The sequence below is a fragment of the Engraulis encrasicolus genome, chromosome 14, assembly GCF_034702125.1.
Source record: "Engraulis encrasicolus isolate BLACKSEA-1 chromosome 14, IST_EnEncr_1.0, whole genome shotgun sequence".
NCBI classification, from domain to species: domain Eukaryota; kingdom Metazoa; phylum Chordata; class Actinopteri; order Clupeiformes; family Engraulidae; genus Engraulis; species Engraulis encrasicolus.
Genome location: NC_085870.1, coordinates 5,157,537 through 5,162,802, shown reverse-complemented (window position 1 = coordinate 5,162,802; position 5,266 = coordinate 5,157,537). Strand labels below are relative to the sequence as shown.

Below are 5,266 nucleotides of genomic sequence, written 5' to 3'. Positions count from 1 at the left end.
AACGGATTGTGAACACTTATGACCGCTTCTTTGGAGGCTGGATAACCTGTCACACCACGACGTGTCACAAAAGGCTGTGCACTGCCTTTAAAAAAAAAAAAAACACAGCAGTCGTATTGTCACGGGGGTGACAAACTTGGACTAACTGTTATTCTCACTGATTGCAAATGTTTGCAGGTGCCAATGGGAAGAGGGAGAAAGGTGATTGGGTGTACGGGGTGGGTATGGGCTTTTTGAATGCAGGTGGCAAGATGGCGAGGAGGATCCGGAGGAGGACGAGACGCACAGCTACCGCACAAGAGAAGGGTCGGAGAGACTACCGCGGCCGGGGGGCAGCCTTGGGAGGGGGGTGAGCTGCACGCCGGTATCCGGATGGGGCCAGGAGAAGATGGGGCACGCGTTCGGTCCTTTGGACGACACAAGCAACAGACGACTACGAATGGCGCGGACGGCATATTGCCTGAACGAGGTTTGCGGCCAGAGTCACGAAGAGGTTGCGTTGGAAAGCTGGTGGTGGAGGACGCTCACCACCGAAGTTAAGTGCCGCGCCTGGTCACCATAGCCTTCAACTTGAAGCCTCCTCCCCGCTGTGTGCGCTGCCCCTGGCCCGCTCTGTCTGTTACTCACTCACTCTCTCACTCCCGGACCCAGCGAATGCACGATCGGAAAAGACTTTTTGCGCAGCGAGGATGGCCACCCCTACACCATCGTTTTATGTGTGCTGTGTTGGTTGCTGTGCTGCTCACGTGTGCTCCTTTAAATAAGTAGCTTAGTTACTCGTGCTGTGTAGGCATATTTTATTCACAATTGGTGATGGGAGTTAGCATCCCCCTGTGCGTTATTCATACGAATTCAGAGACTGGAAGCCTGTTTACCCTTCTCCTATCTCCACCAGCTGATCCGCCTCCGCGTGCCCAGACGAGCCAGGTGGCCCCGCCCAACCTGTCGGAGGCTACGATGCGCACGGACCGAGTGAGAGGTTTGAGGTGCTGATCAGAGACATTGGACCATTGGACCCCGCGGACAGAGAACTGGTTACACATCCACACACACGCGCGCACACACACACACACACACACACACACACACACATGCATACAGAACTATGTCTCCAAATAGAAAATAAATACTTGATTTAAATGACTTTGTTGTCTTGGTGTTTCCTGATGTGTACAATGCTCCTCGGGGTAGTTGGTATTAAGTGCGGGTGCCGCTGTCAAACGCGCACCCCCCACCTGTGACAGTATGATAAGTGTTAAGATAAGTGTGAAATTCTTTTTTTTTTTTTTTTTGCTTAGGCCTATTTTTTTGGCAAACGAATTCATTAATAGGCCTAATTACTTCTATTGTTAAAGGTAGGGTTGGAGATCTTTGAAAAACGGTTCCTGTGAGCTATATTTTTGAAAATACACAGCCCGCCTCTCCCTTCAGCCCTCCCCTCAAAGCCACGCCTTCAAAACACATGAACGCGCATGCAGTCTGTCAAGTGTTCGGATTATACCGGGAACCCACGAGAGCTCACGAGGCGGGGGGGCGGGCTAGAAGGCACGACAAAGCGACTAGCCAAGCTAACTTCCCAGCCATGGCACTGTCTCCGGCTACGGTAAGAATGTTCAACATCACAATAAACGCACAGGCCGTCATGGTTGCCATTTCAAGAAATATTGATGACAGTAGATGTATACTAGATTAGTTATTGAACTTGACTTGATACGTGTTACTTAGATATCTCATTCTAACTTCCTAACACTGATGACAGATGCTATACTGTCATCCCTAGACAGTAGTTCTAGCCAGTAGCTACAGTACTGACACATGGATTTATTTTGACAGATGTGTACCGCAGTATACATTTTACTATTGTATTGTATTTATATATACCCGACACCACAATCCGTAGTGTTTTAGGCTATGACTTCAGATTTCACTTGGGTTGTCGCACGCGCAGACACAGGGACAGAGGGAGTAAAGAAAAACAACCGAACTGATCAACGCTAATGAAATTGTTTTGGCTGATATTTTCATATGCTTTAGACCTTCCACGACCACGAGAGCTCCAGCTCTGACTTTCCTGGCCCATCACAATCATAACGACCTAACAGCCCAGTAGGACCGATGGCCAGAGATGGAGGAGGAGGAAGATAGACGCAGCAGAGGTCGGGGGTATTGATTAGGGAGACTCCAACAGAATTGACGCCCTGCTAACTGTAAGGATGTACATTCATCCCTCAATAACATTGTCCTGCTGTATTCCTCCAGATGTGTAAGTATTGTAATGGATGTTATCACAACGGATGTACTCTATATCGCAACACGAGTAGGCTACACGAGTACACCTGTTGTGATAACCATTACAATATTTCTACTCCTATGAGTAGTAGTGTGATATTACATGGTTGTAGGTACACAACACCAGTGGTAGTTCAAGTACATCCATAAAAGCCCATCTACTTCATACATCTGTGTAACCCCTGGCACAACACCAGTTTGTAAGAAATTGACTGAAAATGTTGTATGCATATAATTGGCACATCTTTATTTATATACACAATAATGATTGCTTATGTCCATATTGGTCTTATTGTCAATAGAGTTATTTAGTCCCCATCATCAAATAGAAAATGCACTACATAAAATGTATTTATTGCTTTGCAGGCCTTGATTCAATCATTGAATTTGAAGCAATCCCATCGGTTACTGCAGCGTGCCCTGACCCGTGACCCCAGTTTGATGTTCGACCTGGCACATGACATCTGGTCCTCAGTCACAGCCCAGTAGCACAACCAACCTGGCGCCTCTGCGCAATCTGTAAGGAGATGCCCATGAACATTGAAAGGAAATGCTGTGGTGTTCTCAGTTTTGATAAGACTTTGGGCTGATGTAGGACCAGGTGAGAGAAACGGTCTCTTCAGGCATGCAGCCTACAGACAGTATGGGGCACTTGAACAGGGCTGACGTTGTAATACACAGTACAATACCCAGGATTAGCCAGGGTTACCCTGCTCCACTAGAGCAATATAAAAGGTTTATACAGAGTACGGTATAAAACACACAAACCGGCAGTGTGCAGACTTTTATTATTTTTCATTATCTGTAGGAGCATTCATCTGTACATCTCACCTTTTTGGTTTGGAACCACGTTTGTCTTGTTACCATTGTTTTTTTCATACATAGAAAATAAATGCAACCTGTCAAATGTTCTTCTGATTGTGGTCTTGTGGAATATATAAATTATGTAACCATGCAGTTTCAGTCAGAGAATGAATAAAAAAAAGCCACACAGTCAAATTGTGTCCACCAATATTTACTGTCATTGAAATGTATGGACAATTTAAACAATGTATTACACATGACACTAGATACATTACTTTATACTATATTTACAGTTGTCATTACCACACAAAAACTCTGGGAAGGTGGGTAAGTTCAGCAACTGTGAAGGGCCTAGTTTGAGGTTGGAGGCGTCTGTGCTGTAAAAAGATAAACAGAATTAGAAATCACATATCTGACAGTAGCTCCAGTGACATTTTAAATGTAAGTAACCTGGGTTGTTGGGGCAGGGACACCAAAAATAACTCCTTTATCTGGGCTCACCTGGTTGTGAGTGTCTGCGGTCAGCCATCCCTCTTAGGGTAGAAAGTCTTCTGCGCAGGACGGTGCCCTGAAGGTTGACGTTCACAGTATGCAGCCTTCATGTCCTGGAACTTTTATTGTGCAATTTTCCATATCTGTAACAAGCAATGTGTTAGACTATATTAGGGCTTCATTACATCAAATTACACAGCAGGGTTTTACAGGGTGTTGGCTACAGTCCCAGGACCTAAGTGGACTTGTGTGCCTTGCTCAAGTGCACTTCAGCTGTGGATGGAGGTGTAGGTAGGGAGAGGTAAGGATGGGATTTCAACCTGCTTCTCTCTGATCTTAGGACCACCTCTCACCATCAGGTGATGGCTGGCTGCTACCTCAAATTTCATTCATGGCCCTAGTTATGTTCTGTAATCAGCATTGTTTTGACCTTACACAAATAAATGTAAATGCATTCTGCACCATGGTGGGCTGTGAAGACCTTTGAGAATATTTGCAGAACTACATACTGAATTGAGCCATCCACCTTTCTCTTGGTTGGTGTGTTGAGATGGTGACTGCAGTCCAGGCTTCTTGGATTGGAGGAGAAAAGCTGTGGCTTTTACTGGCATAAGTATGTGGTTGTGGAAGGACCCTGCCGGCTGTTGACCTGAGGGAAAAAAGAGCACAAATTGCATATTAGCGCAGAGCCCATGCTTAGACCATAGACAGATAAATCATCTGGCACAATCTGCATGCAACCAACAGAACCTAGAAAGAGAAAGATTAGCAGCAATACACAAAGGGGACAAGTATACAAAAACATGCAAAGTGTTCTGATAAGGTGCATGGAGGTAGTCTGTGTTGATTCCAGCAACCTCAAAGACTGAAAAGTGTCCCAGTGTGTTGAATTGAAAACTTGGCGCGTGCGCGCGCACACATAGGAATATCATAATTTAGTGCAGTGTTTCTCAACAGGGGTGCCGGGGCACCCTGGGGTGCCGCAGGGCCCCCTCAGGGGTGCCGCGGAAACGTGGCTGATAAATAAATTATATAACATAAAACATATTTGTCAAAATTGATAAGTTAATGTTAGTCAGTGGAATCTTTGATCTGCCATTTACGCACAATAAAGTAAATATTGGTCACCCCAGCTGCAACTTTGAACGTAGGTCGTGCTACTAGGTTGTGTGTCTCCAAATGTGTTACATTCTAAGCTTGTGTGGTATCGGATGTGATACTATATGGCTACTTGGTTTGGGGTGCCTTGAAATTTTCCATGAATTGAAAGGGTGCCTCGCCTAAAAAAAAGGTTGAGAAACACTGATTTAGTGTATCAATTACAACTACAGGATCTGTTCGCTTTTGTCAGATAGAACCTTTGTTTTTCAAAGGCAGATCATTCCAAAAAGGATAGTAGTATCTGCAACTGGACGAAATTACACCCACAAACATGAATAAAATAAACTACCAGTGTGCGGTGATTCATTCTTCATTTACTTGGCAGCCTTGATATGTTGTGAAACAGGAGCAAGGAACAGCTATGGAAAACACCACACCTTGGAATGGACAAAGCAGAACATTTCAATATAACCAGGGTAAAACAAATAATGTACCGGCATCTCCATGTGATCATTCAGTGTAGCCATCACAATAAAGATCTGCCGTGTAGCCGTCATTGTCATTAGGTGGTATTTATCAA

At 44.9% G+C, this 5,266-nt stretch overlaps 2 long non-coding RNA genes across 3 annotated transcripts; one reads left to right on the top strand and one right to left on the bottom strand.

Annotated features, from left to right (window-relative positions):
* The first annotated feature begins 1,581 nt into the window (after positions 1-1,581).
* LOC134463068 (uncharacterized) lies at positions 1,582-3,200 on the top strand. 2 transcript variants are annotated; one of them, XR_010037624.1, is made up of 3 exons: positions 1,582-1,603; positions 2,035-2,207; positions 2,656-3,200. It is a non-coding gene; the product is annotated as an uncharacterized LOC134463068 (long non-coding RNA). The 2 variants fall into 2 exon arrangements; XR_010037623.1 differs by lacking the exon at positions 1,582-1,603 and having other exon boundaries at positions 2,024-2,207.
* Positions 3,201-3,295: 95 nt separating this feature from the next.
* On the bottom strand, positions 3,296-4,254 carry LOC134463067 (uncharacterized). The gene is made up of 3 exons (XR_010037622.1): positions 4,095-4,254; positions 3,595-3,728; positions 3,296-3,470 (listed from the first exon to the last, which is right to left on the bottom strand). It is a non-coding gene; the product is annotated as an uncharacterized LOC134463067 (long non-coding RNA).
* Between the last annotated feature and the right edge of the window lie 1,012 nt (positions 4,255-5,266).